This window comes from Equus przewalskii, chromosome 17, assembly GCF_037783145.1.
Source record: "Equus przewalskii isolate Varuska chromosome 17, EquPr2, whole genome shotgun sequence".
NCBI lineage: Eukaryota > Metazoa > Chordata > Mammalia > Perissodactyla > Equidae > Equus > Equus przewalskii.
In genome coordinates, this window is record NC_091847.1 from 17,723,107 (window position 1) to 17,740,352 (window position 17,246).

The 17,246-nt window shown below is 44.1% G+C and overlaps 1 protein-coding gene and 1 long non-coding RNA gene across 8 annotated transcripts in view; one reads left to right on the forward strand and one right to left on the reverse strand.

The window, feature by feature from the left end:
* The window catches only part of MGAT5 (alpha-1,6-mannosylglycoprotein 6-beta-N-acetylglucosaminyltransferase), a 334,592-nt gene that overhangs the window by 8,542 nt on the left and 308,804 nt on the right, over positions 1-17,246 (forward strand). The window lies entirely within an intron of this gene.
* LOC103555915 (uncharacterized) lies at positions 1,067-6,710 on the reverse strand. Of its 2 annotated transcripts, none has more exons than XR_546079.2 (3): positions 6,482-6,710; positions 5,635-5,820; positions 1,067-2,285 (listed from the first exon to the last, which is right to left on the reverse strand). It is a non-coding gene; the product is annotated as an uncharacterized lncRNA (long non-coding RNA). The 2 variants fall into 2 exon arrangements; XR_011528707.1 differs by having other exon boundaries at positions 5,635-5,913; positions 6,482-6,689.

Sequence of the window (17,246 nt, forward strand, 5' to 3'; positions counted from 1 at the left end):
GGCGGTCACAGGTGAGCTCGGCAATTAGTTCCTAGCCTAAGGAAAGATGCTTAATCCTTAAGAAATGCCAGCGTTGGGACGGGGAGGGAAGTTAGTTACAGGAGGTTACCAGACTAGCACAATAAAATGCAGATTTTAAGTCCTTGCCTTTGGTATTGATTAAGAGTTTTTAGAGAGAAGGTCATCTCCTTTCTTCTTCCTGGTACAGAGAGGGAGGCAAATTTCACAGATAGAGATTTACCTTACAAATGTAAACGTGTCCTAACAAAGGGCAAGTTCCATTCCTCAGAGCCTCCTTCCCTGTCCCAGTTTATCACAAGCAATCAGCCTCAAATAATCCTGATACCAAAGAGACATATGTTGGGCTGGCCAATTCCAGGTCCCCACACAGGTCAGTTCAGTGCTCTCTGATTCTGGTTGTTCATCTGTCAAATGAGGCATCTCTTATCTTCTCCTACCTCTGTGAGATTCTGCTAGTGGCCTTCTTGGCTGAGTTCAGCACATTCATCTACTCTAGTTTCTTTAATCTGTCCTTAAGCATATTCTTAGGTGTGTTCCTAATTTTGAGGTCCTATTTGGTTGTCATGCCTGCTGAGAGTTCTGTTTTAAAAATCAATCAGTGGACCTTTTGTAGACATTTTTCTCTCCCACAGGCAGCATAATTTCTAGGTCCATGAAGTCCAACAAATGGGGACTGTGTGTGTGAGAGTGGGTGTGTGTACACATGTCCACACACCGCTAGGGCTTATTACCTTATTGTCATATTATCTATGAAAAGAAGTGGAGGTGGTCAGAGTTGGAGCTGCAGATCTGGAGGAGCCGTCAGTTAAATGCAGTCTCTAGAAAATTTCTGTGGAAGGATTTGTTAATATGGCTTTTCCCCCAGTACGTGCTTGTTGGAGCTATAACTTGGGAACTTATTGGGGATAGTATTGGGTAATGATTTTATTGTACTTTCCTAAAGACTGCAGTACAGTGTTTTCCACGATAATGAGTTGCTTATTCTATCATATTGCCTTTTCTCTAATTGCCCCTATAACAGAATTAGATAAAGCTTTCCAAAAGCTTTCCATTTTTTTTTTTAAAGATTTTATTTTTTCCTTTTTCTCCCCAAAGCCCTCCAATACATAGTTGTATATTCTTCGTTGTGGGTCCTTCTAGTTGTGGCATGTGGGACGCTGCCTCAGCGTGGTTTGATGAGCAGTGCCATCTCCGTGCCCAGGATTCGAACCAACGAAACACTGGGCCGCCTGCAGCGGAGCGCGTGAACTTAACCACTCAGCCACGGGGCCAGCCCCAAAAGCTTTCCATTTTTGATGCCATGACTCATTAATGTTCTCCATGTTCCAGAGTTCCTTGCTTCCGGTCCACTGGCTTCAAGAGAGACTTTTCTGTTTCTTCATTGTCAGTCTTTAGCATAAAGATTACAAAATTATGCCGTCCTTCTTTTACTGCTGTTAACAACCCACAGACTTTGTGGCTTAAAGCAATGCAGATATATTCTCTTATAATTCTGTAGGTCAGAGGTTCACCAGGAGTCTTGTTGGCTAAGATCAAGTTGTCCATTCCTTCCGGAAGCTCTAAGGGAAAATCTTTGCTTTTTCCAGCTTCTAGAAGCCACCCACATTCATAGGCTTATGCCCTTTTCCTCCAACTTCAAAACCGGCAACACTGAGCTGCGTCCTGCCCCTTTGTCATCAGGCCGGCTCTCTGACCACAGCTGCGCAAGGTTCTCTGATTTTAAGGATCTGTGTGATTAGATTGGGCCCTCCCGGATAATCCAGGATAATCTCCTCATCTCAAGGTTTTTAACTTAATCGCGTCTGTCCTGTAAGGTAACATCATCACAGGTTCCAAAGATTAGGATGTGAACATCTTTGGGGGCCATTTTTCTGCCTACATTAGTCCTCAAAACTCTTTGAAAGGAAATGATTTTTTTTACTCTTTGTATAAAGAAACTGTTCCTTTCTGTCAAGGAACTTTGCTGTCACCGGAAATTTGGCCCATTTCCTTGTTCCTCCTCTTTTTGAATATATTCTGATCAACTGTTTGCAAAACACACGAGTATGTTAGTAATGTTTGAATTCTGCTATGGCCAGACATTGAGCTGCAAACGTTTACAGTGTTGTGGTTTATGAGTTGTCAGCAGTGCTACTATAATATGAGGAAACTGAGGTACGAAGGAAACTCGTCTGGTGTCATATAGCCAGAAGTGGCAGAGCCGGGGTACAAAAGTGGGTCTCATTGATTCCAAAGCCTGTGTTCTTTTCACTCTGCTGTTCTACCTGAGAAGTGATAATGGAAAAACAAAACGAGACATGGTAAATGGAAAATCTAAAATAATGTCAGATCTCTCTGCTTCTGCCAAGGTGATGATAAAGAGTAAATACTGCCTGTGGAAGATTGATGGCACTAATGGCCCCGATTAATGGCCTCCCTGTATCCACACTCCTTGTAACTTTGTAGTCCCCCATCTTCCCTACCCCCACCACTGGGATTGGCCATGAGACTTGCTTTGGACCCTGGGATCTTAGCAAATGCTATGTAAACAGTGCCTGCATGTTTGTGATTGCATTTTGCACAGCTGAGCTTCCTCTCTCAGACCCCTGCCACCACCATGAGAACATGCCCAGGCTAGCCTAATGGAGAGGTCTGAGAAACATATGGGCATGAGGCTTGACACAACTAGACCAGCCAGCCCCCAACGGACCTGTCAGCCGCTTGAAGTCTCCTGAGCATGTCTTACCAAGATCAGTTAAGCCTGTCCCAGATAACCAGAACCACCCAGCTGACCTATAGAGTTGTGGAAATAATTGATGATTGGTGTGTTAAGGCACTGAGTTCTAGGGGTGTTTGTTATACAGCAATTGCGAACTGATACACAGCTCATATCAGATATTTGAATAGCATAAGAGGTAGTTTTAGTGTTTTTTGAAGGTCATTTTGGACTACTTTTGACTAATTAATATTCTTTTAAGATTATCCTTTAGGCTCAAGAACTTGTGCATTATATCTACCTTTTTCCTTCCCTTTTTTAAGATGAAAAATCCTGTAAATTCTTTTTGGTTTCAGTCAGAAGCAGACTTATTTTCCTTTCTCAAACTACTTTTTATTTCCAATATGGTGGCTTTTGACCCACACCTACAACAAGAAATACATATTGACTCAAAACTCAAATATACATAGATATAACAGCAAGAAAGTTTCACGAAACTGTACCCACCCTTCTCCTTCTGGTGTCCTCTGATGTTTTCTGTACTATTCTATTTCATTTACTTAGAACATGCTGGTCAGGAGTCAGCACTCTGGGCTGCTGCCCATTTTTGTAAATAAAGTTTTATTAGAACACAGCTACTCCCATTTGTTCGTGTATTGCTTGTGGCTGCTTTCATGTTACAGTGCCAGAGTTGAGTAGTTGTGATAGAGGTTATCTGGCCTGAGAACCTCGAGTAATTACTCTCTGGCTCTTAAGGAAAAAGTTTTCCTACCCTTGCACTGAACTGACTTCATAACCTATTAGTTAGGTTCAACCCTCAGTTTAGAAGACACCATTCGGGTGACTCATAACTCTCCTGCATCTCTTCTGGAAATTACACTAAACAAATCTGGCAGATGTGAAAATTGACCCTTTTCCTGTGTCGCACTCAAACTCTCTTTTTTGTTTCGATTCAACCGTTGTTTTTGCTATTTAACATTATACTTGATTGGCTTATATAGGAACCTTCTCAAACATTTCTAAAATGTTTCATCATAAGTAGTATTATGTCCTCCCCACCCCTTTTTCTAATTTAAATGAGGCTTTCTTATGGAAACCAGCTGGAATTAAAATGGACACAAATTCCATTCAAGTGCTAGTTACGTATTCATTAGATTCCAGCAGTGCCTTTTCTGTGATATAATGGAGCCCATTTCTGGACCAGGTGGAGAAACAGTGATCTTGGCTTGTTTTAGAACACCTTTCTGGCAACTAGTCCTTATTGCCACATTTCTGAATTAGGGTGGAATTATTTCTGAGCATAATACAATTTAGAGACATTAAGTCGTGGACTTTGGGGTTGGAAAGACGTTGGAAAAAACATTTTATTCCACTGGGACCTAATTGGTCCCTTAAAGGCTAAGTTTCTGTGATGCCTCAATTTGCCAAGTCTGTCAAGGAAGGACAACATTGTGGTTTATATGGTGTGGCCAGTGAGTTTGATGAGAAGGAGCTGGGGCAGAAAAGGATTCAGAATGATCTGGGTCTGTCTTTCTAAAATATGAAATGTCAGGTGAAGAATGGTCACTGGCCTATTTATTTATTGACAGTGAGAACAGAATCAAAATAAATGAGCTTTAACTACAGCTTGAAGAATTTAGTCAAGTCTGAGAAATGTCCACCAAATAAGATGTGTTCTTTGATGTTAGAATAGGTTCTCCTGAACATTTTTGATGTTAGCTGCCCCCTTAGTTCAGGTGGGTGGCCATCTCTGCAGGTGCTTGGACTCCAGTAATTCATAAGGACTCTTCTGGGTGTCAGCAACAGAAACCTGCTGGAGCTCCCTTCAACGAAAGTGGAGAATTCACATTAGGGCTACAGGAGCAGGAGGCAGGAGCTGCGTGACCCCAGGAACCCCCTTTACTTTCTCTCTGCCTCCATCTGCCTGGCTGCTTAATTCTCCTCTCTGCCTTGTTCTGTTTTTCGTGTCGCAAGGGCAGAACTCTGGGTGAGGGCACTTGTTGCTGGGTAAGCCACCCAGCAAGACTGATGTTTCTTTTGTAAAGAAAACTCCAGTTTCCTGGGGAGTATCCCCTCAGTGGCCCAGCTTGAACTCGCCCACAGCTGAGCAGAACATGGGAGCTACAATGTGGATTTTGGCTAGCTCCGGGGAGCCTTTTGGGGGCCTTTTAGAAATCCGGGGCGGGGGGGAACTTTGGTTGTCACTGATTGAGGGGTGCTACTAGCTTTTATTGGCTGAGAACTGGGGATGCTGACCATCTGCAGTGGGTAGAACAGTCTTACACCCCAAAATATATCCTGTGTCCCACTGTGACGATCATAGATGACAAAACATGTTTATTACCTAAGCCTAGAGACCTAACTTACATGTAACCAAAGAATATTTTGCATGTTTTGAGTAAGGATTGAGTTTCCCAGTCCATAAAGAAAGATTGTGCTTTGTTTTGCTGGGAAATTTACCAAGAGGTGTTTGCCATTTTGGAAAATCGCCCCACCCATGGCATCAGCACGTCACTTGTGTCACTCCACATTTGTAGCTGACCCATTTTTTGATTTTACATTAAAATATAAGCATCTCATGACCCCGTTATGCCTTCTAGATTGGTCTTGCCCAACTAATTGGATATTGAAATACACGTTAGTTTTGTATAGATTATTTTCCTTTTCTTCTCATTTCTATTGCTCTTACGGCAATAAATATGTGTATTTGAAATTAAGTTTAGGAAGGTTATCTAAGAATTTGATTTCAGATAGTAAAGGAGTATTAGAAGTTGCTATAAGCTGGAGGCTTTGGGGCTGATAGAGTTTAGAACACAGCACTAGGGGAAGCGATTTGTAAAGTAATTTTTTCTCCCCCCCAGCCTAATGATTCAGCTGAATTAAACCCTTTTAACACCAACTATTTAAAAGATAATAACCTGTGGCCCATGCATTGGGTGCAGCTGATTGAGAAAAAGGGACTAGAGATGTTGGCCCCATACTGCTCTTCTCAGTAGGTGGTGGACTCTCCATAGTGCAGACCCTCCATCCTCCCATATATGTGGTTCATAGCCTCTGCTGCTTCATGGCTCCGCTGTGGGTCTCCTCATCATTCTGGAAAAGCCCTAGGAGTAGGGAGGGGATGAAGTCAGATTATCACTTGAGCTTCATCTGAACTACTGCAGACTGCTTTGCAGGGCTTCGGGGGGATCTGTGAGCTGCATGGGAAAATATTACACCTTGATTTTCACTAATGTCTCACCAACATTGAGCAATTCCTTAACTTTTGAACGTTGCACACAAATCACAGTAATATTAGCATTGTCTGTGACTTTGTCACCAATGGAAATCTGATACTTTCATACCACAGTTATAGATGGCTAACAGATATCTTGAAGTAGCAATACTCTTTATGACTTGAAATTAAGTGATATTTCAAATTCAAATATTACACCTCCTGCTAGATAGTATTATTTAATGCATTAGCAAACAAGCTTATGTATTATTATATCACAATTTTAAAAATATTTTGGTAACCATATAATTGACTTCCTGTGTAATCTTATGTATTTCATTATATGCATTGAAAAAATCCAGAGAAGGGGTCTGTTGGCCTCACCAGTCTGCCAAGGGGTCCAGAAATGATGGGGGAGAATTGTGGGGGGTTTTGGATGCTAATACCCTCCACTGCTGCCTGTCTCTTGTGTTCATTGGGAGTTGAGCTCCTCCTGACTTGGCATTTCCCCAAGACTGCCAGATATGGATATGGAGGGAGTGTGGGCTTACCTTCAATTGGTTTATTTTCCTCTTAGACCTGGTCAAAGACTTGAGCTTGATTGACTCTGGCTCATTCTTTTATCATACATGAGGAGGAGGCAAGTTTGTCAGAACATTCCTCCGGCAAAGCTGTATTGATCAGTACTAGGTACAGGATGTGTTTAAAGCTAAAATGTCCTGATTATCTGAAGTGCGATTCTGCTTCAGGTTTTCAAGTGGAGAAAAACCACAGAAGTTCTGCAGGAAAATTCCGTCTATACAGACCAACTTTCATTTTCCTCTTCGTATGCTTCAAAGTTACATAATCACAACGCAACTCTAAGCAAGTACCCCATTGCCCAAGAAATCTATTGCACAAACGGCTGCCAGGGGTGTTTTCTGTTACCATATGACTTGTGGGGGGAGAGGGCGTTTCCCAGAAATTAGGGTTTGAGATGGAGGTAGACAGCTCCATTGGTGTGCACTTCATCCTGGCTGCTACCTTGCCACCCAGTAATTCCAGCCTAGAGGGTGTGGTGCCGTGGCTATACCTGGATTTCTGGGAATAGCATCAGCCTTTTTCTGTTTCTGGAAACTTCTATTGATAGGAAATGACTTTTCCACAGAATAGCCTACTGTTCTTGCCGGCCTCCAGACACCAAGTCATTGTTGTGCTGCCATGTCTGTCTTTCTCCTCTCACAGCTTCTAAGTCTATATTTAGAGCATGAAAGTGCTGAACATTCCTTTCTGATTCTTTAAAAGTTGAGCACGGGCGGGATCTTCATACATTCAATGTTAATACCTTGGATGACCATATTAAATAATAATGAGAGTAATATTTTTTCAACTTTCGTTTCAAAAAATATTATGCTGGAGATTGGAATTGAATAGTTTCAAATTTTTAAGCTTCATTTTTCTGTGGGTTTACTTATTGATCAAATTTCTAATTGAGTAAAAGCCATTCCTTTAAGGAAGTAGGGGCAGCCGCATTATATCATATTGTGACTGCTCATGTCAAAGAGAACATACATGTACTTAATAAGCTTATCAATGAAGTGACAGCATCTCTCTCACTTTTTTTTTTTTGTAAAAGGGAACAGCAAAATTCTGTCATTACCTGTGCTGCTGATTGCTATTATAGTTTCCCATGCAAGACTGTGGGTGCTATTCGGCCTAAGTTTTAAGGTGCTATATCTCAGATCCTTTTATGGATAAACTGTCCTATTGTTGGATTGGGAAGGCCAGTTTTTTTGGCTTGAGAAAGCAGGAGATTCACCAAATTCATTGGCTGAGGGATGGTAATTTGACTCACTTTGAAGAATCTCTTACCCCACCGTCCTATTCTGAGCCGCATTCATTTGGCCTATTTTTCATAAAGGTTTTGTTTGGGATGGATTTCAATCTTAATCCTACCTCTGTGGAGAGAGTAAAGCAAGTCCAGAAGATCTGGAGTATAGGAGTTTAAATCTGCACCAGTGATTCATCTCCTGGTCAGATGGACAACAGCATTAATGGTGCAGCTGCTGGACACAGATAGATCCCATTACCATTTTACAGACCTTGTCACAATGGAAGTGGAAAATGCAGGTCCTGTCTTCAAACTGGCATTCAGAGGGTAAGGATCTCACATGCAGAGAAACGCTTTTTCCCGAAAGTAGACCTCTTGAGCGTGTAGCTGGTGTTCTGAGGGATCCTGGGCACTTGTGGGAACCAAGCCTTGAGCACCCTGTCTAATTTCTTGCCTGTGACAACCCTGTAAATCAGATTGCTTTGTCTTCATTGAACAAATGCAAAACCAAGGTATGGAGAAGTTAAGTGTCTTGCGTGCAGTAACTCACGTAATTATGAGGTGCCCATATAGCTTATCCTCCAAACCTGAACACTTTTGAGAGTGAAGGGGGTACTAGCAGTGATTATGCTGGGATAACAGGTGCAAGTGGGGACATATTGTCCCCCTACTCATCAGGTGCAGATTGGGGGTTTCATTCAGGTCTCCGATTCCACAGCCTGTCTGCTCTCCATGAGCTACATTAGATCAGGTGCCTTATCTGCAGGTGAACTGGTGAGACGCGTACTGAACAGTCTTCTGAAGATGAGATCTGCACGGGTGTAGAGACAAAGGGAAATTCTCGAAGGCTAGATAAAAGTTCCCTCTAAAGGGCAAGAGAAATGCCTATTGGAGATCTTTGTTCCTGTAAAAAGGTAGAAAGAGTTTTCTTTGGAAGGCAGATGGTTTTTCTCTAGGTAAAAAATGGTTTTTCTTTTTTTTTGTTTGAAAGAATGGGTCTGCTTTAGCATTTACAAGAAAGATAAAGTGAGGCTCCTAAAATTTCATATCCACGGCAGACATCTTCCTAGCCCGTGGCTGTTATGATACAGTGGTATAACGAATTCTTCAATAGTGAGGTGTGTAGATGAAATTTACTGCCCCTGTTTTTAGCACTCTGTCCACGACTATTATTATCCAGGCAGATTTGTGTGATAGCATCCTTACTATGAGATGTTTAGATAAAATCTCAGCACTTGAATATTTTGCACTCCCAGTATTGGACACTCCAGTTTGTGATGATCCTCTGTGAGCCTCAGACACACCCGTGTGAACAGGCGCAGCAGAGGTGCAGACCCGAAGATAGATGAAGCCCAAGGTACTTATAACAGATATTACAGCCCAACCATGAAAAGTAATAAAGAACATCACACAGCACTCCAGGATTTATTTGTTCACTGTGTTATGTTCTTTTGCTGCCTTCTAGGCCAGTTAAGGTGTGAAAGCAAAACTTTCCTAACAGAGTAGTTCTGTAAATACCATGGCCTCTAAAAAAGTCCTGCTGGATTGGCATTCGTCACGTCAGCACTGCCAAAGAATGACATGCTATTCAAAGGCCCCTGTGGGAAACCTAGAGCAAGTGGGCAGATGGGTGAGAGTTCTGTGTTTGGTTAGAAATTTGGGATCTGGCTTTCAATTGAGAGCTGTTACTTGGCAGTTATTCTCCACCCAAGTTCCTGGGGGATCTGCCTTCTGACCCTAGGAGCACCCAAAAAAGACTGGATCCCAGAGTAGGCAAAATGAAACTTTCCGGTGATGAAGAGGAAGTCTTCTCCCATCAGGAGTGACCAATGGGACTAGAGAGGGACTGGGGGGCTCAGGGATTGCCCCGCCCCTATGATTTTTTTCAAGCTGCTCCCTGGAGAAGACATTGATATCTTGTTGCCTTTTCAAAGGCCAGACTTTTCTCTGGAAATAAGAGAACCACAGGTTTGGAGCAGAGGCGTGAGAAGGGGAAGGAGGGGGCCTGGGTGGCCAGCAGCAGCCTGTCTGCAGTGGAAATAAGAGACCGTGGAAGATGCAGAGCAGCTGTACTGTCTTGGGTAACAAGAGTCTTCTTGAAATGGGGCGGGAAACATCAGCTGAGAAGTCAGGAGATCTGGGGGCTGGTGCTTACCCTGCCACTAACCAGCTTTGTGAGCCTCTGTCTCTTCCGCACAAGTGGGCGAGTTGGGTCAGATGTTATCCAGCGTGACTTCCAGCTCTACAAGGCTTTGATGCTGAGCCACTGAACCATCTTTGTAGGGCTCACCCATGTGGCTAAATAAACATTTACTGAGTACTTATATGTCAGGCATAGGGCCTCAAAGGTGACTGCAACAGCTGACCTTATGTCTAGGGTGGGGCCCTGCCATAAACACTCCCGTTGTGCCAATAAGAAGAATGGCTAACTCTTAGAAAGCATTTATTGTGTGCCAGGCAGTGTTATGGATACTTCCCATTGAGTTACATCTATTAGTACTTTTCATCCTCCCAGCAACCCTGTGAAGTAGGTAGAACTGTTCTAATGTTAGAGATGAAAGTGAGGCACAGGGAAGTGAAGTAATCTGTCCCAGGTTTCACAGTGGTGGAACCAGGATTCGAAGCCAGGGAGCCTGGCTCAAGAGCCCACACCGTGCAGCTCTTAGAGGGGAGTGCTGTCATGTCTTCTTCTTGTCTCCACTGCTGGACTGTGAGCTGCCTGAGGGCAGCAACCATGTCTGCCTTGTTAACTGTTCCTAGTGCCTGGCCCAATGTAGACTCTCGGGGCATTTTTTGTTGAATGGGTAAATGGATGGATGGATGGATGGAGAAGATAAACAAGGTCTTCAGGGAGCTTATAATGTAAAGAGGAAAAGAGATGCATAAACACCTAATTTTGGTCCATGTCAGGCAGGAAGGGTACTTAAATGTGGGGCAACAGTGAAGCCTTCTTTGAGCCTTGAAAGATGTGCAGAATTTGGGAGAATCAGGTGGAAAAGGCGTGCCAAGCAGAGGGGCCGTGTGGGCTACCTCTTGCATTGCCTCAGCATTCAGTAATTCCCAGAGGACAGAAGGCAAGGCACAGGCTGTTGGGGATGGGGCCAGGTCAGGAAGAGCCTTCCCTGGGAAGGCCTTTGGGCTTGCTCCTGAGAACGGTAGAGAGCTCCTGAAAGGGTTTAAGCAGGGGAGTGACATTAGCAGCCTTGGATTTCAGATGGGGTATTCTGGCTGCAGTGTGAAGGATGGAAGGAACAGGGACACGAGATCGGGGCAGGGGAGAGGCGACTGCAGAGATCCCAGCAAGAGATCATGGGAACCTGAAGTGGAGGTGGAGGAAGAGGTGACTAGATGGGTAGGAGGGGAGAGTGACTTAACTTTGGGCATGCTGAGTTCAAGGCGTCCTGGGGCTGCTGGTGGGCTGTGCAGGTGCTGCCATGTTTAGGGCTGAGCCTGGGAGGCTAAAGACCACGGTAAATGTGGTTTAGGCATTGCCTGCATCGGGTGGCAGTTAAAGCCAGGAGAGTGGATGATATCTCCCTGAAAAGGGTGTTACCCTGCAAGAGCCAGTCCATGGGAGCTGAGCCAAAAAGAAGCCCCTGAAGGATGGCCAGAGAGCCTGGTCCTGCTCGAGCAGAGTGTGGCCACGGGTTTTATGGAACTCGTAATCTTCACTATAATGATAACATGTTTTGAGCCCTTACAGTGTGCCTGGCACATTTACGAGCACTTTGGGTACTTTTACTTATTCGTTGTTCATAAAAACCGTTTGTGTGTTATTCTGATTGCTATTTTTTACAAATGAGGAAAACGAGGCACCCACAGGTTAAGTCCCAGTTACCCAAGGTCACATGTGTTGCATGACCAGAGGGCCCCGATGAGATGAGGCCTCCTGAGTTTTTATTGAGTTTGTCAATACGGAAACCTCTGAAGGCCTTTGCATATCCCACCAAATGAATGAGGCTGGGAAGGGAAGGAGGCTTGGTGTTTTGAAGGATGAGAGAAAGAGCCAGCTCAGAGGAAGATTTTGAAGATACAGGCAGGGAGGGGCCTGAGGTCTCAGCAGCAATGCACTGGGTGGTGGGTCCCAGGCACAGAGGAGAGAGGAGGCTGAGGGGAAGGAGGAGACTGAGGAGGGGACGGCGCCGCTGGAGGGAAGAAAGCAGGAAGGGCAGAGCTGTTGTCAGAATTGGACAGGGGTTGTATGAGTCCGTGGACGGGAAACGTCCAGAATAGGTAAATCCACAGAGGCAGAAAGCAGGTTAGTGGTTGCCTGGGGCTGGGAGGAGGGGGAGAATGCGGAGGACTGCTTAATGGGGGGTTTCTTTTTGGGGTGATAACTAGACAGATGTGATGATTGCACAATATCATGAATGTACTGACTGACACTGAATTGTACACTTTTAAGGTTAATTCAATGTTACATGAATTTTACCTCAATGAAAAAAAATTGGAAGGGGGAGAAGAGGGCAGGTAGAGAAGTGGGTCACACGCGATGACCAGGATTTTCTGGCCCCCACTTGCTTCCTGTTACCTAAGGGCTTTATTTTCATCGTCTTCCAACCCATGGCGTTGTTTTGTTTACTGCAGTGTAAGTGCTGTGAGATTCAAGCCTGTCCCTCTAGTACTGGAACAGCATGTGGCGCAGAGTGGGTGCCCAGTAAATGGTGCAATGAATGACAGAATGGTTGAGTGATGGGTGAAGTAGAAGATCAGGCAGCCTCCTGGAAGTAGAGTGTGGAAGGGAGTGCTGATTTGAAATCGCTGGCTGAGCACAAAGGGAAATGGACTGACTGGGCATGAGAAAAAGCCCAAGTTCTAATGTTAAGAGACCTGCAGAAGATGAGGGCGTGAAGTCACCTGGTAACAGTGTTCGTGTGGTTACTATTTATTCATCTACTTTTTCTGGCCCTGCTGAACTGCCCGAGTGCAGAACACAAGGGAGACTGAGAGTGAATTTGTTGTTACATGTTGGGGATTTTGCTGGGTGAATAGAGTGGAGAGACAGGGAGTTGGGGGGAAAGAGGGCATTGGCAATAAATGGTTCTGGGAGGTCAGCGAATCTGGGAGGGATAGACTGTGGACCCCAAGAAAATGGAAAGAAGTGATTACAGGACCCTCAGGCATGAAGGGTGGCCATGAGTGTTGGGAGTGGAGACAGGGACAGCTGACCTGGACAAGATGTCGGGGATGTGGCTCAGGTGGAGTGAAAGTGAAGGTCATTAGGCTCCAAGTGGTCACTATGTTGCAAGCCCAGGGCAGTGATTTCTAAAATTTCGTACTTAGGATAATGGGGTATGGGAAGAACATATGAAAGCTTAATTATTTTTTCCCTTAAAAATTAAGGACTTTAGTAATCTTCACATGTTGATTATTTTAAAATAAATTAACGTGTATTAGGGGTACATGCTCACTTTTTACTAATGGGACGTGTGACCAAAGTAGTTGTGCAGGCTACTGGTTTGGGAGGTTGGACAGGTCCTTGGATGACATCATTGAGAGTGATGTCATGTGGGAGACCAGGTCACATGGTTTGCTGAAACAGAAGCCTTGTGTCTCCTGTGACTCTGTTACCATCTCCTGGTTGACCAACTAAGGATAAGCCTTTCTTCCAGAAAGGGCATAAGGTTTCCCTGGAGTGACTGGCTCTTTGCAAACCCCTTATGTACTGCTGCAGATCACCATTTTTTTTGTGTGTGTGTGTGAAGAAGATTGGCTCTGAGCTAACATCTCTTGCCAGTATTCTTTTTGCTTGAGGAAGATTGTCGCTGAGCTAACATCTGTGCCAATCTTCCTCTATTTTATGTGGTATGCTACCACAGCATGGCTTGAGAAGCTGTGCCTGGGATCTGAACCTGTGAATCCCGGGCCACCAAAGTGGAGTTCTTGAACTTAACCACTAGTCCACTGGGCCAGTCCCAAGATCACTTTTTTTAAGTCATCACAAACCATTTGCTGAACATTCCTTGTAGAATTTGAATACTCACCCACATTGAGTTTTGGAATCCATTCCCCCCTTCCCCCCACCCCCCAACCCCCGCCTCTGTTTTTTTGTTAGAATTGGACTTCCCCCTCCCCCCTTCTCTTCTGACTTCCTGGATATCCATTGATGTTCTCCTCCTCCCCCCAAGAGATTATGACTTAGGGAGGGGTTTTTAGAAACCTGGGATACCATTTTCCTGAACCTTGAAATTTGAGCTGAAAGTGACTCACAAGATCTGAGGGGTAAGGGGCAGAAACGAGCGTGGCTCTGAGCCAGGATGATTTGGCTTCCAAGTCTGACTCTGCTGTTACGAGTTGTGAGCTTCTGGGCAAGTTGCTTAACCTGACTTCTGGTTTCATTTTAAAATTGAAGAGGTGCTTATCTATCTGATAAGGTTATGGGAAAAATTAAAGAAGTGTGTGACACATATGAAAGTCCCTTAAACTTGCTAGGGCTCCATAAATGCCAGTTCTTTGTCTTTCTTGACATCTCCCGCCGCACCCCCAGTTGTGTCTTGTGCTGGCCTCTAGTGCCTTTCCACCCTGGTGGAAGAGACAGATAAGAACAAAGGGTGAATCGCTGATAACTTCCCCTTGGGCTGGTTTAAAGCTTTCCACGTGTTGCAAGCCCGCCCCTTTCCCTTGTGCTCTCTCTGTTGTGGGTTCCTTTTCCCAGCCTTCATTCTGTTTTAAGGAGTGTTTGGGGCATCGTAAGTTCTCTTATGGTGTTTGGTTAATGCTGAAACAACTCATTAATTATGAGCCTCCCCTACCCCATTAAATGCCTTCATGAGGAACAGACTTCATAGGGCAGAAAACAAAATAATGCCACCCCCTCACCCTACTGCATTTTAGAGTTCTGAGAACATTTCAAAGCACAGTGTTTGAGTAGGATCATTTCAAAAGCCCTCCTGTAGTTATGGAATGGGAACCTTCCTATGTGACGATAATGATGATGTTGGTGGCCAGGGGACTGTTTGCAACAGTGCGTAGGCCAGGCTTCCGGAAGTGTGGGGTTTCTCTCACCGCTGGGTACTGGCCATTGCTTCTTCGACAGCCAAGGGTCTGACCATGCTGTTCTCTCCTGCATTTTAATCTGAGTATTGTAATACTTCACAAATGGAAGAAGAATGCAAGAAGTTTAAAAAGTTCTTCTGGCGTCTTTAGAAAATTGCGGCTTTGAAGAAAAGTAAAAGCCTTTGAGTGAATTAGCTCAGTCTGTTGCTAGGGTAAGTGGGTGTGGCCATCCCTCCCCACCCCAGGAAAATACTGTATTGTTTAGTTATAAATAACTACCTTTTAATTTATAACTGGAATTTCAATCCAGATGTTAACATATTTGGGGCTTTCTTTTCCTCTTTTTTTTCCCCCCCCGAGAGTCATTTTATAACGTCAGGCTCTGTTTTGGAGTTCCTAATCATTTTATTTCTATATTAATAAGATGGGATAATAGTACAGCGTGGATGTGAGCATTAGAACCAATTGAGGGAGAGAGCCTAGCTCTGTACCATAAGTATAATAGCCACTCAGTACATGGTAAATACTATTTTAAATTCAGATGAAAGAAAAAAAGCTTTCAGCTCCTATTCAGGCAGCGTAGCACTGTATGAAAAGGAACCTATTGATTAAACACTTAGAAAGTTTAAAAAAACCTCTTTCTAACTCCCGAGATATTGGCACTTGTGATGGATGTCTTGAGGCAGCTAAAACAGTTGAGTCTTTTTAGTGGAAGAAACAGGGATCTTTTCACATGAAGTGGTACTTGAAAAATATTGCTGTAATTAAAATATACAGTGTAGCTAGTTTTCAGGAAATGTACATTTTTCATGTCTTGAAGGAGCCTTAAAGACTGACTAAAAAAGAAGAAAGGAAAGAAGCAGCCTCTACTGCAAATCAGCACGTGAGAAGGTTAAAATTCTTTTTTTCCTTCCCTCTGATGGCACACCTAGTGGTAGGGCCGATGTTGGGATGAGGGAGTCCTCGGATGCTGTTGTAACAGCACCTGCTTTTCCTGGGAGTCTGTGAGCTCGAATGGGGCGAACAGTCCATCTTTATGTTCAATGAATTCTGACTGCAGTTTGGCATTATCTTCAGTGGTGAACATAGGCAACAAACCACAGAGGTGTTACAAGTATCCAGACTTTGTCACCAATAAATCCTCTCACATTACACTCGCTGCAGACCCTCCAAATATTATTTACACTCATCACTACTTCAAGGTGGCAAGTGATGGTAGGTGCAGAGTTACTTTCACATCTCGGTACTTGGTGGATTAACAAAGAAGCACCCATATTACTATATCCCAAGTTAAAAACCTTGTGATAACTAAATCTAAGTATAATGTATTTGGTTGGAAGTACTTTGTTTTTTATTTTATGCATTTAGAAACATTATTTGGAGGAGACGTCCAGGGGCTTCACCTGATTGCCAGTGGATCCATGGCATACAAAAGCCTAGGGTCCTCCTCTTGGTCTGCATTTTAAATTTTATCTTAAGGGACTAGGCCTGAGGGGAGTGGCTGTCAACCCTGGCTGCCCATGAGAACCACCTGGGGGAGCTTCGGGGCTCCCACTGCCCAGGCTATACCTCAGACCAGTTAAATTCGAACTTCAGGGGTGGGACCGTGGTGATTACAGGTGATTCCGGTGTGCAGCTGAGGTTGAGAACCATTGGTCTATACGTTTGGATAAACCATCCTACTTCCCTCTTTCCCTCCTTTCTGAGTCTTTAAATAAGAAATTGTTTCATGTTCGTGGTAGGAAATTCAGTGTACAGAAGAGCACAGCTCTCTCACCTTTCTAGAGATAACCATTGCTGAAAATTTTTGTGCATAAACAATCATTATAGACACGCGCATCCATACGTATCTCCACGTTGGGGTTATACTCTACATGTTCTGTCATACAGACATACAACACATGATTTTTCACTTAGAGGGAGCTTTCCTAACCGATTTCCGAGCTAGGTTTGTCCTTGAGATTAAAATTCTCTTTCTTTGGTGTTTTTGGTTTGCCTAAAACTAGGAAGCCCCATCCCACTAGGCCCAATTCAGGAGTAGTTTGGAGACCATCAACCTTATTTCCCACTTTTAAGAACTAGTGCAATGGAGGAGAAAGAACAGCGTTTGGGGTCAGGCCCACCTGGGTGTGGGACTTGGGGCAAGTTGCTTTTCCATCTTTGTATCTCTTTCCTCATCCGTCAGGTGGAGACAAAGAACGTTTCCTCGCAGGGCAGTTGTGAACTGTGTACAGGTCAGTGACAGGTAGCTCTTATCCTGGGTCTCCTTGCAGGTTGCATTCCTCAGAGGAGCTTGAAGTGTTCCTCGGGCCTGTCAGAGTTCTTTCTCCTGTATTAGTAAGCAGGTAGCAGGAAGCACAGGGTAAATAAAAAAAAAAAATCCCTGTGTACCTGGTATAGACAGAGTCTGGAGATCCTAAACCTGTGCCTTGGGATTTCTGTCATCAAGTTGGGTTAGGAGTTGGGTTCAAGACCACACTGATGATGAACTAGCCTTATCAGCTCTTCTT